The sequence below is a fragment of the Symphalangus syndactylus genome, chromosome X (assembly GCF_028878055.3).
Source record: "Symphalangus syndactylus isolate Jambi chromosome X, NHGRI_mSymSyn1-v2.1_pri, whole genome shotgun sequence".
In the NCBI taxonomy this organism is placed as follows: Eukaryota; Metazoa; Chordata; class Mammalia; order Primates; family Hylobatidae; genus Symphalangus; species Symphalangus syndactylus.
The window spans coordinates 15811912-15834025 of NC_072447.2; the positions used below are offsets into that span (position 1 = coordinate 15811912).

At 44.2% G+C, this 22114-nt stretch overlaps 2 long non-coding RNA genes across 3 annotated transcripts in view; one reads left to right on the forward strand and one right to left on the reverse strand.

Annotated features, from left to right (window-relative positions):
* The window catches only part of LOC134736040 (uncharacterized), a 78926-nt gene extending 67150 nt beyond the window's left edge, over positions 1 to 11776 (forward strand). The window contains exons 3-5 of one of the 2 annotated variants that reach the window (XR_010119740.1): positions 3010 to 3193; positions 4914 to 5001; positions 11478 to 11770. This is a non-coding gene — a long non-coding RNA (uncharacterized lncRNA). Of the gene's footprint in view, positions 1 to 3009; positions 3194 to 4913; positions 5002 to 11477 lie in introns of both variants that reach the window. The other variant, XR_010119739.1, reaches the window with a different exon arrangement.
* LOC134736042 (uncharacterized) overlaps positions 10954 to 22114 on the reverse strand; it is a 47526-nt gene continuing 36365 nt past the window's right edge. The window contains exon 4 of the long non-coding RNA XR_010119743.1: positions 10954 to 14173. This is a non-coding gene — a long non-coding RNA (uncharacterized lncRNA). The remainder of the gene's footprint in view (positions 14174 to 22114) is intronic.

Consider the following 22114-nt stretch of genomic DNA (forward strand, 5'->3'; position numbering starts at 1 on the left):
GGGCAGGTGCTTCCTGTGTTGTTTTTATGATAGTGATTATCTCACAGGATCTGATGGTTTTATAAAGGCAGGTTCTGCTGCACATGCCCTCTTGCCTGCTGCCATGGAAGATGGGCTTTTTCTCCTCCTTTGCCTTCCACCATGATTGTGAGGCCTCCCCAGCCATGTGGAACTGTGAGTCCATTAAACCTGTTTCCTTTATACATTACCTAGTCTTGGCTATGTCTTCATTAGCAGTGTGAGAACAGACTAATACAGAAAGGAAAAAAAAAGTGTTTAACTTGGTGGATGTTTCTGGTTTTTATGTCAATAGGGGAAAAGTCCCTTCTAAGGTCTTTTAATCTCTAAGGGTTTTTAATTTAAAATATTCGTTTTACAAAGGAGCCATATTTTGGGGTGAAATTTTCTGTACAGAGCCGGTAATTCATCACAGAAGAGATAATTCTGTTTTATCAGAGACTGACCAAGAGCTATGTTGATCTTGTGTATTTGGGGGATTACTCTTTGCTCAGCTGATGTTCAAGGAAGGCAATGGCTTTGGGAAAAAGTTCAATATGTATCCGTGAAACTGCTAACCTTTGGGAGTTACCGTAGTTTGGATATGGGTTATTTGCTCCCACCAAATGTCATGTTGAAATTTGATCTCCAGTGTTAGAGGTGGGGGTAGTGGGAGATGTTCAGGTCCTGAGGGTGATGCCCTCCCTCAGGGCTGAGTAAGTTCTCACGTTATTGATTCCCTCAAGAGATGCTTGTCAGAAGAGTCTGGCACCTCCAACCCATCTCTCTTTCTTCCTGTGTCTCTGTGTGATCTCTACACACTGGCTCCCCTCTGCCTTCCATCATGAGTGGAAGCTCCTTGAGGTCCTCAAGGTCCTTCTTGAGAAGAAGATGCTGGTGCCATGCTTCTTGTACAGCCTACAGAACTGAGAGCCAAATGAACTACTTTTCTTTATAAAATACCAGCCTCAGGTGTTCCTTTCTAGCAACATAAAACAGACTAAGACAGGGCCCCATACTCATAGCTACCTTTTCATGTATGACTGAAATGAGACGAGGAGGACACAGACACACACAGATGGATGACCCTGTGAGTTCTCAGGGAGAAGATGGCATCTACAAGCCAAGGAGAGAGGCTGCAGGAGGAAGCAGCCCTGCAATGCCTTGGTCTCAGACTTCCAGCCTCCAGGACTCTGGGAAATAAATATCTATTGTTTAAACCACCTGGTCTGTGGTCCTTTGTAATGGCAGCCTTAGCCAACTAATATACTCCTCAAAAGCCTGACACATATGCTCATTTGGAAATTTGGGAGGTGTGCTTGGAAATGACATGATTGAAAGTCTACCAGGCATTTCACATCAAGCCTCCCGTCATCCTCTCCAAACCTCCGGGATGGCTTGCCTTTCTCTCTTGTAAAAATCACTTCTCCCTTCTGACCACATAAATATTCCAGACAACAGACTCTTCAGAAACAAGTGCTCACACTTGGTTCTCTGTTAACTCTTCCTAAAGACACCAGATACTGGGGGAGAGATTGGGGCTGGAGGGGCGACTGACCGACAAAACCCAGACTGCAGGGTAGGGAGAGGGGAGCAGAGACATGTCGGATGAGTTTCACAGGTTTTCTGAAGCCACAGCTCTTACTGTGGGCTCCTGGGGTTGCTAACTGCCTGTTATGGGCCAAATTGTGTCCCTCTCCAATTTCATACATGGAAGTCTTGATCCTCAGGACTTCAGACTGTGACTGTGTTTGGAGATGGGGTCTTTAAAGAGGTGACTAAGGCACAATGAGGTTATTAGGGTGAGCCCTGCTCCTATAGGAATGGTGTCTTTTCAAGAAATGGAGATGAGGACACAGACACAGAGGGATGACCCTGTGAGGACACAGGGAGAAGACGGCGTCTCCAAGCCCAGGAGAGACGCCTCAGGAGGAACCAGCCCTGCCCACACCTGGATCTCAGACTTCCAGCTTCCAGGACTGTGGGAGAATCAATGTTGTTTATAAGCCACCCAGTCTCTGGTATTCTGCGATAGCAGCCTGAGATGAACTAAGACATCTCATAAGAAGAGGAGATGAGGACACAGACACACACAGAGGGACGACCCTGTGAGGACACAGGGAGAAAACGGCATCTCCAAGCCCGGGAGAGAGGCATCAGGAGGAACCAGCCCTGCCCACACCTTGATCTCAGATTTCCAGCCTCCAAGACTTTGGGAAATAAATATATATTGTTTAAGCCACCCAGTCTGTGGCCATTTGTCATGGCGGCCTTAGCCAAGTAATATACTCTTCAAATCCTGGCAAATATGCTGAACTGGAGGTTTGGGGGGTGTGGTTGGAAACTCGGACCCCGAAAAATTTCGATTTCTATTGGAAGGATGATTGAGACTGCAGATGTGTAGTATATATACCTGCTGATCTATCTCCTAAAGGAAACACATCATTCCCAAGCAGTTGTCTTTGTGTGAAGATGCATTTTGCAACCATCCATATATAATGTGTGAGGCCTTTTTACGAGGCTGGTTTAATTAAAAATTCACATCCTTCTGACATCTTAAATATAAGAGCATTAGGATATGCGGCTTTAACAGTTTGTAGTGGCTGGGATTTTGAGGAGGGATGTTTTGTCCTTAGCTTGGGAAAACAGGTTCTATTGGACATCTGTTCAGCTTAGCTATTATTTTTTGTTACAGAAGTATAATGGGGAATTTTTTAGAAACACATCTATTACATTTGATGTTGTGTCATATACGTAACGGAATGTTTTTATTCCTGCAAACCCCATAAAAGCCAGTGATGCATTTTCACAGCCCTCTCCTGGCAGAAAACTGCCGTTGAAATTTCTGGATCAAGAACATATTATTTTCTGATGGCTTTTTTTATTTCTGGTGATTTCTCTCAAAAGCTTCAACTTTTCCCCTCCTGTTAGAATACAGGTGAGTAGTAAAGTACTAACCGTTTTTAATTTTCTTCTTACAGTAGATTTTTTTTTTATCACTTACAAATATAGGTGCCCCTGGCTTCAGAGAATCACACTTCTCCGTGCCACTAAATTCAGACACCACCATGGACTGCAAATTTGAGCAGAAGTGAGGTGTGTCACTTGCTATCAGAAGCCTGGGTCATGGTTGCACTTGGAGAACAAAATTTTTTGAAAATATTTAAGTTCTGGGATACATCTGCAGAACGTGCAGGTTTGTTACACAGGTATACATGTGCCATGATGGTTTGCTGCACCCATCAACCTATCATCTAGCTTTTAAGCCCCACATGCGTTAGGTATTTGTCCTAATGTTCTCCCTCCCTCACCCTCAACCCCCTGACAGGCCCCAGTGTGTGATGTTCCCCTCCCTGTGTCCATGTGTTCTCATTGTTCAACTCCCACTTATGAGTGAGAACATGCGGTGTTTGGTTTTCTGCTCCTGTGTTAGTTTACTGAGAATGATGGCTTCCAGCTTCATCCATGTCCCTGCAAAGGACATGAACTAATTCTTTTTTATAGCTGCATAGTAATTCATGGTATATATGTGCCACATTTTCTTTATCCAATCTATCACTGATGGGCATTTGGATTGGTTCCATGTCTTTGCTATTGTAAATAGGGCTGCAATAAATATATGTGTGCATGTGTCTTTAGGGTAGAATGATTTACAATACTTTGGGTATATGCCCAGTAATGGGATTGCTGGGTCAAATGGCATTTCTGGTTCTAGATCCTTGAAGAATTGCCCCACTGTCTTCCACAATGTTTGAACTAATTTACACTCAACAGTGTAAAAGCGTTTCTATTTGGAGAACATCTTTTGTTCTCTCTCTCCCTCCCTGAGACTGGAATTATTCCAGAACAGGGCTGCTTTATCGCCCTGGGTCCTTGTCTTAAGATGACAAATAGTGAAGCCCCCATTGGTGAGCAGGTAGTATGGGTGAGAAACAGACTTTGGTGATGTTAGCTGCTGAGACTCTGGGGTTGTTTGTTATGGCAGCATCACCTGGTCTGTCCTGACTAATACACATATCAATGATTTACTTTTCATCGAATTACTTTGTTCAGCTGTGTGCTAATAGAATGAAAATGCTTCTTTGTGCAAAAAACACTAGCTAATAATATAGACCCTTAGTTCCACCAGCATTTTCTACCTTGTATTCCTTGGTGCAAGGACTTAACAAATTATTTGGCACTTGCACAAGGGTGTTCATGTGAAGAGGCAGCAGCTTAATTTTGCTTGTTTCCTAAACCATCTGTTCAGGGTGGTCTAGACACAGAGTGGACAGATGAAGGATAATGACCCAATGAAGACATTTTCCAGGACACATTCCCTGGCTGTGCTGTGGAGGTGACCACATTTAAGTCTAGTAAGGTTAAAGATCAGAGCTGAATACTGCTGAAACTTGAGCGTCCTAAAAATTCCTTGTTAAAGGTATCCTGTGGAGAGATCCGAGGTCTCACTACACGATTTGAAAATGGTCTTATTTGGAGGGATCAGATTAATCAGCTCACAACAAGATGCTTGTATACTTGTGGTATTGAGATCTCAGTGACAGATACCTTTTTGTTTTTTCTTTGAGACACAGTCTTGCTCTGCTACCCATGCTGGAGTGCGGTGGCAATCCCATAGCTCACAGCCCCCTTGAACTCCTGGGCTCAAGATATCCCTTCAACTCAGCTTTCTGAGTAGCTAGAACCACAGGCCTGTGCCACCACAGTTGGCTAATATTGTAATGGTGAGACTTTCACCTGTACAAAAAATAAAAAATAGCCAGGTGTGATGGTGCACACTTGTAGTCCCAGCTCTTTGCAACCTCTGCCTCCTGGGTTCAAGCGATTCTCCTGCCCCAGTCTCTCGAGTTGCTAGGACTACAGGCACCCACCACCACGTCTTAATTTTTGTATTTATTTATTTATTTTTTTAACAGTGACGGGATTTCACCATGTTGGCTGGTGTTGAACTCCTGACCTCAAGTGATCCACCCACCTCGGCCTCCTAAAGTGCTGGGATTACAGGTATGAAACACTGTGCCTGGCTGTAAAATGTTTCTTATTGGACCTAAAAGGGTGCCTGGCTCTTAGTTGATTATCTGCTGGTTCTGGAAAGGAAGGAAGGAGAAAAAAAAAAAGGCAGGGGAAAGAGGATTCTCTATAGAATGTGGATTTTTCCTGCAAGGGACGGCTTTGCAGGGCCATTTCAAGGTATGGCAGAGACACGTGTGCATGTGTCTTTATAGCAGCATGATTTATAATCCTTTGGGTATATACCCAGCAATGAGATGGCTGGGTCAAACGTTATTTCTAGTTCTAGATCCCTGAGGAATCGCCACAAGGTGGGAGGATTGCTTGAGCCTAGGAATTTGAGGCTACAGGAAGCCATGATTGCACCACTGCACTCCAGCGTGAGCAACACAGTGATGTTGCCCAGGCTGGCCTTGAACTCCTGACCTCAAGCACTCCTCCCACCTTGGCCTCCCAAATTGCTGGTATTACAGGTGCGGGCCACCGCACTCAGCCGGTGTTGAATACTTTCTGATGGCAGGTTGTGAAGACACGACGGGTAGGAGAAATAAGTTCCTAGGGCCAACCACATGGGGTCAGACTTTGTTGGGGCACCATGGCAACAGTTCCCAGTGGCAGGACCTGACGTTTCAGGAGCTAGGGAAAAGGGAGGCCATGGAATACAGGTTGAGGCGTGGTAAGGACAGTCCCAAATGTTGCCTATCCAGGTTTTGTTCAGCAGAAGTCTCAGTTGTTGATTCCTTTTGTGGGCTGAAGGTATAATTTGGCTTTTTCTGCCCAGTATGATGTTTGTGAGATTCATCCATATCATCCAGATGCAGGAACCTCCTGGATTTTACAACTCAGGGTACCTTGGGGAACTGGAGGCAGAGCTTACTCCTGTTAATAACTAAAATAATAACAGTGATAGTTGACATTTACCCAGCTCTTGCAGTGTCTAAGGGGCTATCCCAAGAGCTTCCTTTATGTGCGTTGCCTCGTTTAATTTTACAGCCTTCTCATCATGGTTACACCATTATTATCTGAAGTTGCAAGTGCACAAACTGAGACCTAGAGGGTTTCAGGACTAGCTGTGCATGCCTGGAAAAGTTTATGACAGTGCTGGGTTTCCAGCTTCATTCAGTGTGGCTGAGAGCTTGTAACCACCAGGCTTCTGCCCACAGGAAGCAAGCAGGATGAGGATGGACTGGGTTCCTGGTAATCTTGATTCTGACTCTTTTATAGTAATTAGACACACATCTAGCTGAGGTGCCATCAGCCCTGTTGTTTCCTGAGGTAGCTTTGAAGCTGATGGTAGGGTCGGCTTTTCAACTGTGCCTTTGCAGCCCTTGGAATAAATTGCATTGTAGGAAGCACTGAGTCACCATCTTCAAAGCAGGCAGCAAAGACCTTCAGAGCTGCTCCAGGGAACACAGACAGCTCAGCTAAGTTTGTTTACCTTCTGGAAATGTCAGATTTGGGGGTTCATTGCATTTGTCAGGGGAGCAACGCGCCTCTGTTTGACATCGCCTCACCCTGCCGTGAGGCTATGCTTCCCTTCTCTGCTCCTGAAGGTCTCAGAAAGCCAGGCTGCAGTCCAAGTGTCACCCCTTAATTTCAGCAGGCAGGCTGTTCTCCCGTGTCAGGGAACAACCTGAGTTTCAGAAAAGTGTCAATTTTGTGCTGCCAAGGAAGAATTTGGGCTTAGGCAAATTGTAAGGTCATAGCAGATGCAAGCCCCAAATTTAGTTCCGAATCGTGTTTTAATTATGATTTCAGGCAAATGCAACACATTGAAATATGTGACAAGCATAAATGTAGTCACACTACCTACATTGGGGAATGACTTGTCCTGCAGCATTTTGGGGTGGGGAAGAGGGAAATTCCCAACATTGTGTTAAAATATCCTACATAAGAATATAGAATTAATCAACTGAAATACTAGATTTGTTTTTACTCCAAAGACTAGTTAAACATACTCATGACACAAGAGTCACATAGTCTACTTTTGAGACTTAAAGAGAGAAACTAGGAGCTCAGAAAGCAGACTTTGATTGGCGTTAAGCACTGGGTAAGTGGGAAGAACAGGGAGAAGAATGAGTTTCTATCCTTCATCCGTCTTTGTTCTGCTGCCTGTAAGCCCAGTTCATCTGTTGTCGTTTTTTTCCCAAGTGGATCCGGTACAGAATGCAGCATCTACCAACCACAGGCACTGGATGTAACTATGCTTTGGTGAGCTTTCTTTTTGGGAAAACATGAAGAAATCACAGGCATTATTACTGTGTCTGCGAGTGTTGCTGGCAGGCCTGGCAGTGAGACCCTTCACTCTCTCGGGAGATCACACTGGTCTCTGTTTTAATTCGCTTAATTGTGCACTAAGGCTTATCTTTTCCTTGCTGGTGCTTGCCCTTAGTTTATCATGAGAGGCAATTAAGATTCATTGGTTGGCCGGGTGCAGTGGCTCACGCCTGTAATCACAGTACTTTGGGAGGCCGAGGCAGGCGGATCACGAGATCAGGAGATCGAGACCATCCTGGCTAACATGGTGAAACCTCATCTCTACTAAAAATACAAAAGTTACCTGGGCGTGGTGGCAGGAGCCTGTAGTCCCAGCGACTCCGGAGACTGAGGCAGGAGAATGGCGTGAACCAGGGAGGCAGAGCTTGCAGTGAGCTAAGATCACGCCACTGCACTCCAGCCTGGGCAACAGAGCAAGACTCCATCTCGAAAAAAAAAAAAAATTCATAGGTAAGGAATGTGTGGAGGGCTCTTTTATAACATATCAATGCACAGCATAGATGGAAAGCATTCTTAGATCAAAAGAGCATGCCCAGGTTATTTCCCCAAATGAAACTAGCCATAAACAGACTGAGGTCCAGATGGCAACTCACCACTAGCAGCTCCCTGGAAAGCTCCACACACGCCTGCTGACAGACAGTCACCATCCCCCTGCTGCCATCACGGTCTTCCGACGCTGCTGGTAGTTTTGACCATTTTCATACTTCATGCAAATACATCATAGAGTGGGTGATTTTGGGAATTGAGGGTATAATTCAGCCTTTTCTGCCTAATACGATGTTTGCGAGATTCATCCATGTCATGGTGTGTCAATATAGCTGTTTCATTGTCAGTGATGTTTAGCATTTTTTCTTGGGTCAACACATCGCAACTTATTTATCCACTCTGCTGCTGATGGGCATTTCAGAAGTTTCCCATTCGCAGATACTGTCAATCAGGTACCTGGGAGCACTCTCGTCCATAGCATTTTTGACATATGTGTGGCTGTTGCTAGGGAGTTTCTACCCAGGGGTGGACTTAGCGCACCATGGTCTGGAGGGCTATTTTGAAAAGAATGCTGTAAATTCGGTGAAAAGAGGGAATGACTGATGACAAAAATCCTCCTACAGCAAAGAAGGTGGTAGTGGGCAGAATATTCTACAGAGATCATCTCACACTTCGTGCACATCCCCACTAAACTTAGGAGAAACTTAAAGGGAAGAAATCTTTGCCCAAGGTCACCCTGTAAACACCTAAGATCCTTCCTCCTTCCCTGGATGGCTTGTATTCTGACAGAAGCTTGGAGAAATTCTGAAGTAAAGGGTTGGTATTTGATTGAAACTGATTTTGACATGATTTGTGAGTTTTTAAACCTTCCCAGGGGCATTCATTGCCTTAAAATTCTAAAAAAAATTCAGGGCCATCTTAAAAGAGCTGATGGTTATAGACAAATCAGGCCATCTAGCAGAAGCATGACAGAGTGGATGTAAAATGAAACTCACCCTATAGACAAATCAGACCATCTAGTAGAAGCATGAAAGAGTGGATGTAAAATGAAACTCACCTATAGACAAATCAGGCCATCTAGCAGAAGCATGAAAGAATGGATGTAAAATGAAACTCACCTATAGACACATCAGGCCATCTAGCAGAAGCATGAAAGAATGGATGTAAAATGAAACTCACCTATAGACACATCAGGCCATCTAGCAGAAGCATGAAAGAATGGATGTAAAATGAAACTCACCTATAGACAAATCAGGCCATCTAGCAGAAGCATGAAAGAGTGGATGTAAAATGAAACTCACCTATAGACAAATCAGGCCATCTAGCAGAAGCATGACACAGTGGATGTAAAATGAAACTCATTGTGGCATATTGGAACACTCACTATCTTAGTCTGTTTTTTGTTGCTACGACTGAATACGTAAGACTCCATAATTTATAACGAAAAGAAAGATATTTATGACAGTTCTGGAGGCTGGGAAGTGCAAGGATGAGGAACTGCATCTGGTGAGGACCTTCTTGCTAGTGGGGACTCTCTCTGGAGAGTTTTGAGATGGGGCAGGCCTCCTGTAGCACAGAGGCTCATGAGAGAAAAACAACCTGGCTTTTGATTGCAGACCTGCTTTTTTGATAACTAACCAACACCTTTGATAATTCATTAATTGATTAATTCATGAAGGGATTAATCCATTCATGAGGGCAGAGCCTCATCTAAACACTCTTACCTTGGGGACCCAGCCTCAACACGACTTTTGGTAAGGGCAAACCATATTCTAACCATAGCACTTATAAACCGTCTGCTTATGTTGAATTAAATTGAGGTGGTTGAATACACACTCAGAGCTGTGACTGGTTTGATTTATGTCAAAAAGCTCTCAAAGTCCTCATGCTCTACTGAGCCCTCTCTCTCAGTATAGGTGGCATTTGCTACATAGCTGGACACTGAAGTTGGCAGCTGAACTTGGCTAGCAATAGGAGAGAGACTGATGGGTTAGAGTCATTATAAATTAGTACTACTTTATATTTGTTAGAAAAAAATTGCAAAACTCAACTATTATTATTAATCTTATCATTATTTTGAGATAGGGTCCTGCTCTATCGCTCAGGCTGGAGTACAGTGGTGCAATCATAGCTCACTGCAGCCTCAAACTCCATACCGTAGCTCTGACAATACTGTAGCTCTGACCATAGCACAGCTCTGACTATACAACAGCTCTGACTTTACTGCAGATCTGAACATACTGCAGCTCTAGCCGTACTGAAGCTCTGATCATACTACAGCTCTGACCATAGCACAGCTCTGACTATACCACAGATCGGGCCATAGCACAGCTCTGACTGTACTGTAGCTCTGACTATGCTATAGATCTTACTATCCTGCAGCTCTAATCATACTGCAACTCTGACTATATCTCAGCTCTGACCATACCACAGACTGACCATACCGCAGCTCTTACCATACTGCAGGTCTGACCATGCCACAGCTCTGACCCTACTGTAGATCTGACTACACTTCAGCTGTCACCATATTGCAGCTCTGACCATACCCTAGATCTGACCATGCTTCAGCTTTGACCATCCTGCAGCTCTGACCAGACCGCACGCAGTGCTGACCATACTGTAGATCTGACTATGCGGCAGGTCTAGCCATACTGCAACTGTTACCACACGGCAGGTGTGACCATACTGCAGCTGTCGTCACACTGCAGGTGTGACCATACTGCAGCTCTGACCTCACTGCAGATCTGACTATGCTGCAGCTCTGACACTAGCACAGCTCTGATCATGCCACAGGAAGTGAAGGAGACGAGAGAGAGAGAACTAAGGCTATAATGCTGTTTGCATAGCTTGTTGGCACGGCTGCCAGGGATCTTGGACCCAAAGTTAGGAGTGCTGCTGCTGCTGCTTCTCCCAGGGATGGGTCTGCCTCTTTTTTCATCCTTTACTAAGAAATAACCTTTCCCTATACACCTGTCCTCAGCAACATACACAGTACCCAATAATTACAAATGGTCAGTGCATCTGTGAAAAGATTATCAACATGCCAGATAATGAAAGAAATACAACATTAGAAAAAAGAGGCCATAATTGCCCATACGTTTGGCAAACATACAAAGAAAATTGACAATACTGACAGGTTTCAGGGTATGGGGCAAGAGGATTATCTGTTAAGGATGGAAACTGGTAACATCAACTCTAGATGGCCCATTTACACATTACTTGGAGAGATTAAAAAAGTACCCATCCATTGAACCAGCAATTCAATGTGTAGGAGTGTAGCCTACAGGTCGCAGGTGCACAAAGACAGTGTAAAGGGAATTGGCTGCAAAATGGTATTGATTTGCAAACCACTGGGAATGAATTGGAATCAATTTATACGTTTATGGTTAAGGGTTATGTACAGTTGTTGGTTGCCAGCAACAGAAATAGACTCTAGTTGATTGAAGAAAGTTAATAGATATTGGGCAGGTCAGATAAAGGATGAGAAGATTAGGGAATTATAGGTAGAACCCCACGAAGGCTGGTGGATAAGAAGTCCTTGTGTATACACCATGTGTATACCCCGCCATGCCCCACTTATACACAGCCTGCTTAGGACACAGCTTTGTTGAATTACCTGTAGACCCCAGAGTCCTCTGTTGAAGTGCTCTTGCTTCCATCGTGAATAATTACTGAACTTTTTTTGTTTTCTTACATCCTTCCCTCAGAATTCAAGGTCCCTGATAAGACATCTTTGAGGTCAGGCATAAATCATCACTTCACATCTTCACGGCAATGCAATGAAGACAAGTATCTGCCTCCTCGGGTCTGTCTAACAAGGAGCAAAGCCTGGCCTCCCACCAGCATCCAGGCAATAGTGGATTCCCTTTCCTTAGATGTCAGAAAAGAAACAGATGCTCCTGCAGGTGAAATGAGCTTTGGTCCACGGTGTAACACAGGCTGTGCAGAAAATCAAAGAGGAATCGACCCAGAAGTTTCCCCAGGACAAATCCTTCAGGGGGAAAAGGCAAGTGGTACAACTCTTTATTTTATGATTCTACTAGAAAAAAAAATAGCGGCATTCATTAAAATATTGAGATAATTGGCAGGTAGAATGAACCAAAAACAATTAACAGAGGTTCCCAGGAGAATGGAGGACAATTGAGACGGGGTGTGAGGTGGAGAGGCATAGTTTGTTCTAGTGATCCTGTCATTCCAGCCTTTCCAATGATAATGTATTGATGAATGCATTGCCCAGATAACATTTAGAAAGGTTTTAAGTGGCTGGGCATGGTGGCTCACGCCTGTAATCCCAGCATTTTGGGTGGCCGAGGCAGGTGGATCACCTGAGGTCAGGAGTTTAAGACCAGCCTGGCCAACATGGAGAAACCCCGTCTCTACTAAAAATACAAAAAATTAGCCGGGCGTGGTGGCACATGCCTGTAATCCCAGCTACTCGGAAGGCTGAGGCACGAGAATCACTCGAACCCGGGCGGGGGCGGAGGTTGCAGTGAGCCAAGATCATGCAATTGCAGTCCAGCCTAGACAACAAGAGCAAAACTGTGTCTCAAAACAAAACAAACAAACAAAAAGGTTTAAAGTGGACGGGTGCATGACTCCATCTCAAAAAAAAAGTTTGCATGCATTTCCCACATGCCTGTGATATTCACATACTTGGAAGACAATGGAAGTGTCTGATCCCTCAGACTGAGCTGCCTGGAAGGAAGACACCCTCTCTTTCGGAGCCTCCAGGATCCCTAAATGACCTGTCTTAGCTCAACTTCCCTAGAAGCGATATCCGAGGTGCACCCGCCAGATCTCCCGGGGAAACCTGGAGAAAGAACGGCCCCTCCTCCCCAGGCTGCCCCAGTTTGGGGAAGAAGGTTGAGTTACGGCTCTGTCCTATTAGTCACGGGCTGTCTGCTCTAATGAGAAATCAGTTCACCATCCAGGCTTCTCTGCTGAATTGGCATCCACCAGCCCAGGGAAATTCCGATGAGGAGGGGACAGCCAGGAGCCATTAGCAGCCAGGACTCACAGCAGCTGGGACTTGCTATGCGTCCATCATGTGGCCGGGGCACCAACACATCCTACTGAAGCCTTGTGTGTGAGGACGAAGCTCTGATTATTTTTTTTTTATCTTGCCTAAATTCCTATCTAAGGGGTCTGGCGGGGGAGTCATGCCATACAAACCATAATATATTCTCATCAGATGGGTTTTATTTAACCCTGTAGATCGTGACTTACTTTCCCATCTGACTCTGGCATGACAAGGAAGAAAATCAAAATATTTTACCCCCAAAACACATTTCTCTGCCATATTTTTTTATTATACTTTAAGTTTTAGGGTACATGTGCACAACCTGCAGGTTAGTTGCATATTGTATACATGTGCCATGTTGGTGTGCTGCACCCATTAACTGGTCATTTAACATTAGGTATATCTCCTAATGCTATCCCTCCCCACTCCCCCCATCCCACAACAGGCCCCAGTGTGTGATGTTCTCCTTCCTGTGTCCATGTGTTCTCACTGTTCAATTTCCACCTATGAGTGAGAACATGTGGTGTTTGGTGTTTTGTCCTTGCCATAGTTTGCTGAGAATGATGGTTTCCAGCTTCATCCATGTCCCTACAAAGGACATGAACTCATCATTTTTTATGGCTGTATAGTATTCCATGGTGTCTATGTGCCACATTTTCTTAATCCAGTCTATCATTGTTGGACATTTGGGTTGGTTCCAAGTCTTTGCTATTGTGAATAGTGCCACAATAAACATATGAAGGATATGAACAGACACTTCTCAAAACAAGACATTTATGCAGCCAACAGACACATGAAAAAATGCTCATCACTGGCCATCAGAGAAATGCAAATCAAAACCACAATGAGATACCATCTCTCACCAGTTAGAATGGCGATCATTAAAAAGTCAGGAAACAACAGGTGCTGGAGAGGATGTGGAGAAATAGGAACACTTTTACACTGTTGGTGAGACTGTCAACTAGTTCAACCATTGTGGAAGCCAGTGTGGCGATTCCTCAGGGATCTAGAACTAGAAATACCATTTGACCCAGCCATCTCATTGCTGGGTATATACCCAAAGGATTATAAATCATGCTGCTATAAAGACACGTGCACACGTGTCTCTGCCATATCTTGAAATGGCCCTGCAAAGCCGTCCCTTGCAGGAAAAATCCACATTCTATAAAGAATCCTCTTTCCCCTGCCTTTTTTTTTCTCCTTCCTTTCCAGAACCAGCAGATAATCAACTAAGAGCCAGGCACCCTTTTAGGTCTAATAAGAAACATTTTACAGCCAAGCACAGTGTTTCACACCTGTAATCCCAGCATTTTAGGAGGCCGAGGTGGGTGGATCACTTGAGGTCAGGAGTTCAACACCAGCCAACATGGTGAAATCCCATCACTGTTAAAAAAAAAAAAAAAAAAAATACAAAAATTAGCCAGACGTGGTGGTGGGTGCCTGTAGTCCTAGCAACTCGAGAAGCTGGGGCAGGAGAATCTCTTGAACCTGGGAGGCAGAGGTTGCAAAGAGCCGAGATCTTGCCACTGCACTCCAGCCTGGGAATCATAGTGAGACTCTGTCTTAAATAAACAAACAAACACGCACACACTCAAACGTAGTATCTGATAGTTTGGGAGATCAAAAGTGCAGTGGACTGAAATTGAGGTGTCAGCAGGGCTATGCTGCCCTCAAGACTTGAGGGGAGAACCTTGCCAACTCCATCTCTAGAAGCCACCTGTATCCAGTGGCTTATGGCCCCTTCCTCCATCAGCAAAGCCAGCCACGACCCGTCTGCTCTTTCTCACTCTGCAGTCCCTCCCATTCTGTCTCCCCTGCCTCCTCTTCCACTGATAATGATGCCTGTGATGACATTAGGCTCACCCCAGAGAACCAGGATAATCTATTTTAAGATTGCCTAATTAGAAATCTTAATTCCATCTGCCACCTTCATTCGTCTTTGCCACGTCATGTACTTGCAGGTTCCAGGGATGAAGATGCAGACTGTTTTGAGAGGGTATGGGGGAGCACTATTCTGCACCCCACAATCAGTAACTTTCTTCTAATTTATGGAAAGGCATACAAGAATGTATTGATCTCTGCAATATATTCAAACCCTCTTCCATTTAAAAGTCCTCAAAAAATCACCTCTGGTGAAAAATAAATTCACTTCAGAAATATATCTTCTTTCATTAAATGCCCTGGAGTAATAGACTTCTAATATTCTGACTTAGAGACACTTTCTTCAGTGAGCCAGTCATATAGCAGCCAGATTTCAGCTACTGGTTACTTTGAAAATCATTAATTAATTGTAACTTTTATCTACCAGAGAGAGAAAGAGAGAGGCAGGCAGGGTAAGTGGATGGATGGATGGACGGACAGATAGGCACATACATACTTACATACATACAGAGATACATAGATATATAGATAGATACATAGGCAGGTAGGGTGGGTAGATGAATGGATTGATGAGATTGAACAGATAGAGATGGAGAGATAGACACAGTGATTGGATAGATGATGGATGGATGGATTAGATAGATAGATGATGACATAGATATATAGATAGACACCTCATCTACCATATACAGTCATTACAGACATGTCATGGGTCATTTAAAACATGGATAGATTCTGCAAAATGCATGATGACACGATTTCATTCTTGTATGCACATCAGAGAGTGCACTTACACAAACCTAGATAGTACAGCCTACTCTACACCTAGGCTACACACTATGGCCTATTGCTCCTAGGTTACAAACCTGGGCAGCATGCGACTGTATTGAATACTGTAGGCAATTGTAATACAACAATAAGTAATTATGTATCTAAACATACGTAGACATAGAACAGGGTACAGGAAAACTACAATATTGTAATGTATCATTGTATATGTGGTCCATCATGGACTGAAATATTATGTGGTGCATGACTACGTATGTGTGCGGATGGATGGATGGATGAGTACATAGATACATAGAAACATAGACATGTCATCTATCATCTATAGCTGTCTGTATGTATGTATGCATGTATGTATCTACCTATCATCATCTATGTATCCATCTATCATCTATTCATCTATGTATGTATCATCCATCTATACATCCATCTATGTATTTATCTATTCATCTATTATCTACCTATCCTCTACCCACCCGTATCTATCTACCTATCATCATCTATGTGTCCATCTACATCTATTCATCTATGTATGTATCTATCATCCATCTATAAGTCCATCTATGTATGTATCTATTCATCCATTAGCTACCTATCATCTATCCACCCATATCTATTTATCTATCTATATATCTACCTACCTATCATTATCTATCCATCTATCGTCTACTCATCTATCTATCTATCTATTATTCATCTATAAGTCCATCTATGTATGTATCTAGTCATCCATCTATTATCTACATATCATCTACCTACGCATATCTATCTACCTACCTATCATCATCTATCCATCTATCATCTATCCATTCATCTATGTATGTATCTATCATCCATCTATACATCCATGTATGTATCTATCTATTCATCCATCTATTATCTACCTATCATCTACCCACCCATATCTATCATCTCTCTATCTACCTATCATCTGTCTATACACACACACATAGACATACAGGGAGAGAGAGAGATGGACAGGGAGACACCATCTAACAAATCTACCACATACTCCATCCACTATATGGGTTTGTATATGTGTGCATATATACATAAATAAAATAGATGAAGGTTATTGATTAATGATTGCCCAAGTCAACCAGTAGCTAACATCTGGCTGCCATATAACCAATTTACTGAAGAAACTATCTCTACAAATGTTAGAACTCTATAGCCCGATTGCAGAGAAGTCAATAAAAAACTCGCAGTCCCTGGAAACCAGGGATCTTTTGACTGTCCCCATCGTTCTGCATTTTCCAGAATGTCATGGAGTTGAAATACTACAAGAGGTGACCTTTTCAGATTGACTTCTTTCACTGAGCAATATGCACTCACAGTTCCTGCATGCTTATTCATGGCTTGATAGCTCATTTCACGTTAGTTCTCGAAATTATTCCATTGTCTGGAGGCAGGTTTTACTTATTTACTTATTTTATTTTTATTATCATTACTTTTTGAGATGCAGTCTTGCTCTCTCCCCAGGCTGGAGTGTAGGGGCGCAATCTCAGCCCACCGCAACCTCCGCCTCCCGGATTCAAGCGATTCTCCTGCCTCAGCCCCCCATGTAGCTAGGATTACAGGCTCATGCTACTACGACTGGCGAGTTTTTGTATTTTTAGTGCAGACAGGGTTTCACCGTGTTAACCAGGCTGGTTTCGATCTCCTGACCTCATGATCCACCCACCTCGGCCTCCCAAACTGCTGGGAATACAGGCGTGAGCCACCGCGCCCGGCCTATTTATTATTTATTTTAAGGACACATTTGCATGTTTCATCGCAATGAATGGTGAGAGTCAAATTTTTTAAACTTAAGCATTTTGAAGAAAGAACGACCATTTGACCCAGCCATCCCATGACTGGGTCTATAACCAGAGGAATATAAATTGCTCTATTATAAAGACACGTGCGAGGCCGGGCACACTTTTGGAAGGCCGAGCCAGGCAGATCACGAGGTCAGGAGATCAAGACCATCTAGACAACATGGTAAAACCCTGTTTCTACTAAAAATACAAAAATTAGCCAGGCGTGGTGTTGGGTGCCTGTAATCCCAGCTACTCAGGAGGCAGAGGCAGAAGAATTGCTTGAACCTGGGAGGCAGAGGTTACAGTGAGCTGAGATCATGCCACTGCACTCCAGCCTGGTGACAGAGTGAGACTCTGTGTTTAAAAAAAAAAAAAAAAAAAAGGCACGTGCATGCATAGATTCACTGCAGCACTATTCACAATAGCAAAGACATGGAATACACCTAAATGCCCATCAATGAGAGAATGGATAAAGAAAATGTGGCACATATACACCTTGGAATACTATGCAGCCATAAAAAAGGATGAGATCATGTCCTTTGCAGGAACATGGATGAAGCTGGAAACCATCATTCTCAGCAAACTATCACAAGGACAAAAAAACCAAACACTGCATGTTCTCACTCATAGGTAGGACTTGAACAATGAGAACACTTGGACACAGGATGGGGAACATCACACACCAGGGCCTGTCGTGGGGTGGGAGGAGGGGGGAGGGATAGCATTAGGAGATATACTTAATGTAAATGACGAGTTAATGGGTGCAGCACACCAACATGGCACATCATACATATGTAACAAACCTGCATATTGTGCACGTGTACCCTAGAACTTAACGTATAATCATAAAAAAAATAAAAAACATTAAAAAAAAGAAAACATAGCACATAGACACCATGGAATACTATGCAGCCATAAAAAAGGATGAGATCATGTCCTTTGCAGGAACATGGTTGGAGCTGGAGGCCATTATCCTAAGCAAACTAATGTTAAGAGCAGAAAACCAAATACCACATGTTCTCACTTATAAGTGGGAGGTAAATGATGAGAACTTCTTCACACAGAGAATGAAAGTAGGGTCTACTTGAAGGTGGAGGGTGGGAGAAGGGAGATGAGCAGAAGAGATAACTATTGGGTACTGGTGGCTAATACCTGGGTGATGAAATATCTGTACAACAAACCCCCATGATAAAGTTTCACATGGTCCCTTGTACCTCAAATAAAAACTTAAAAAATGAAAAACTTTTAAATAAACGTAAATTTTGACTTTCAAAAAACAAAGTAAATAAAAATAAGCATGGGTTCTCTGACATATAAGCTTCAATTGAACCACAAAATCATTATAATGAATGCACTGTTGATATTTTACTTCAGAATCCTCATGCTTTTTGCAGGCTAAAGCAACATAAGACTTCACTTTGCAATAGGCACAATCTGTGGTTGATGACACTTTACTGCTTCTCAGTGGGTTAGAAACAAATCCCTTAGGGAAAAAAGAATGGCTGCAGTATGATTAAAAAAGAGAGAGAGAGAGTATGAAATGTTTAACGACCTCAGCAGCGTTGACAATCCTTGTACATTCTCACGCAAAGCAGACAGTGTGAGTCCCAGACGCAGGCCTTTAAACTCAGACCAGAAATCATCACACTCTCAGCTCTGCTTGGTCTCAGGTCTTCAGACTCAGACTGGAACTCACACCCTCGGCTCTCCTGGGCCTCAGGCCTTCAGATTCACACTGGAACTCACACCCTCGGCTCTCCTGGGTCTCAGGCCTTCAGTCTGGATCTTATACTACATACACCAGGCATAGACACACACAACTAAAGAGAGAAATATAGTGCTGGCTCAACCGTGGCATGCAATGGAGACGGCTATGTTTTTCTTTCCCGATTGATGACTTTTCTTAGGCATCCTCCTGGACTTATGGGTGTCTTTTTCTCTTAGGAGGAAAGAGCATTTTGCCAGCATTATTCCAGAGAATGTCTGCCACGTTCCAGCCACCCACACGGCATCCATTACTGTACACTCTTTGCAAAGGAAAGCCCTAAAGAGTAAACCATATAATCGACCAACCTGCATTAAATGCATAGTTGCCCCTAACCCAAGCTCAATTGCATAGACACCCTGGCCAAGGAAAGACAGCCACTGGCTGGGTGCAGGGGCTCATGCCTGTCATCCCAGCACTTTGGGAGGCCAAGGCAGGTGGATCACCTGAGGTCAGGAGTTTGAGACCAGCCTGACCAACATGGTGAAACTGCATCTCTACTAAAAATACAAAAAAAAAAAAAAATAGCTGGTTGTGGTGGCAGACGCCTGTAATCCCAGCCACTCAGGAGGCTGAGGCAGGAGAATCGCTTGAACCTAGGAGGCAGAGGTTGCAGTGAGCTGAGATTGCACCACTGCAGTCCAGCCTGGGCGACACATCAAGACAAGAGGAAGGAAAGAATGAAGGAGGGAGGGAGGGAAAGAAGGAAGGAAGGAAGGGAAGGGAGGGACGGAGGGAGGGACGGAGGGAGGGAGGGACGGAGGGAGGGACGGAGGGAGGGAAAGAAGGACTCCACAAGGGAATGAACACTTGCAATGCATGATTCCAGGTGAACAGGAATGAAAGCAACTCTAGTCTCTCCTAACTTTTGGGACCAAGATGCCCCACCAAGGAGGCTGCTTTTGAGGTCCGATGATGTGCTGTAGAGGGGATGCCTGTGACATTTTTCAGCAATGCAACCTAACAGCCCACTTGCTTGTTCTTTGTCCTTCAGAGGCTACTGAGGCAAGAATGGCATCAGGATGGCCAAGCCCCACCTCCTCCTGGACCCCTCCTGGTACCCTGCATGGCCGTGAGAAGGACCATTCTCTGATTGTAGACCAAAGTCCAAGCAGTCAAAGGGGAGGAAGATACTGGTGTTTTAAAAATCCCCTGCCCAACTTAGGAGACGCCCAGCTGGAATGCAGTCTCCTGATAGCTTCTGAGATACCTCCTCTTGCTCCAGTCTCATCTCTGAAACCCAAGGCCACCAGAGTGAAGCAGGAAATAATTAGGGAACAGACTTGATTCATCTTTCAATAAGAATTAATGATTTCATTATTCTTTCTACCTTGGCCCAGAAATAAACACAAATTCACACAATCACATGCAAATGTACCAGGCTTGATAAACTCAGAAGTCTGACGACATTGAAATTACAGCTGAGAACAATAATCTCAATATGGACAAATGGATTTTAAAAGCACTGAAAAAGCTCTCCCATTGAGCTGAAAGATCAGGCCTTCAGACTCAGACTGGAACTCACACCCTCAGCCCTCTTGGGCCTCAAGTCTTCAGACTCAGACTGGAGCTGACACCCTCAGCTCTCCTGGGTCTCAGGCCTTCAAACTCAGACAGGAGCTCACACCACTGGCTCTCCTGGGTCTCAGGTCTTTGGACTCACACTAGAAGTCACACCCTCATCTCTCCTGGGTCTCAGGCCTTCAGATTCAGACTGGAACTCACACCACTGGCTCTCCTGGGTCTCAGACCTTCTGACTCACACAGGAACTCACACCCCCAGCTCTCCTGGGTCTCAAGTCTTCAGACTCAGACTGGAGCTGACACCCTCAGCTCTCCTGGGTCTCGGGCCTTCAGACTCAGCCTTGAACTCACACCCTCAGCTAAGGAAAATGCCTGCTCTTGAGTTATATGTTCCTTAGCCTTAACCACAACCTGGACAAGACGTTCAGCTTATGGCCATGAACAGAAAATCCCACATTAAAAGGAAAACCATGCAGTAACTATTCAACCTGCTCATGGCCACATCAGTAAGAATACATATATATATATGTATTTTTTTTTTGAGACAGTCTTGCTGTGTTGCCCAGGCTGGAGTGCAGTGGCACAATCTTGGCTCACTGCAACCTCTGCCTTCCAGGTTCAAGCCATTCTCTTGCCTCATCCTCCCAAGTAGCTGAGATTACAGGCATCTGCCACCACACCTGGCTAATTTTTTGTATTTTTAGTAGAGATGGGGTTTCACCGTGTTAGCCAAGATGGTCTTGATCTCCTGACCTCGTGATCCACCCGCCTCAGCCTCCCAAAGTGCTGGGATTACAGGTGTGAGCCACTGTGCCCGGCCAAGTATATAAACTTTTGATGAACCTTTTTGGTGGTGAAGAAACAGCCATACCCAGTTCCCATCTCTATTGTCTTTCCCCAGATGCCCTAATACAGGTGGAAAAGGCTGGATCCTCCCAGCCACCCCATCAGTGAGGGCTGATGAGGAAGACACAGCTCTGAAGGCAAGATACAGGACGAAGTATGCAGGGTGTGGGGAGGTTGCTGAACACATGTCTCCCTGACAAGAGAATCCCCCAAGGAGATGGCTCTTTCTGTAACAACGATGGGAGCACTGAAAAATTACAGAGCTGCCGTCGAGCTCCTAAACCCTAAACAGAGGTGCTCACCCGGCCCTGAATCTGTCCCCTGCATCCTTCACAAGTGAACAATCTCCAGGTCTTTGCTGCCAAAGGCACCATTGATGGTGAAGATTCAGGTTCCTCCTCCTCCTCTGCAGATGGAATAATTCCAATATGTAGGACATGAGCCGTGACAAAACGCAGCAAATCTCTCCATCGAGAAAACATTGCCCTGTGCCTTGGAATTGTCTTAATGTTTCATCAGCAGTTGCTTCTCCTAGTTTGAGAGATGGGAGGCGTGAATCTTGATATATTCATAGCCAGCATTCCACTACTAGGACCATATATAAAAAGAGAACTCTACCAGCCTGGGCAACAAAGCGAGACCCCATCTCTACTAAAAATCAAAAAATAAAATAACTAGCAGGCCTTGTAGACATGTGCCTGTAGTCTCAGCTACTCAGGA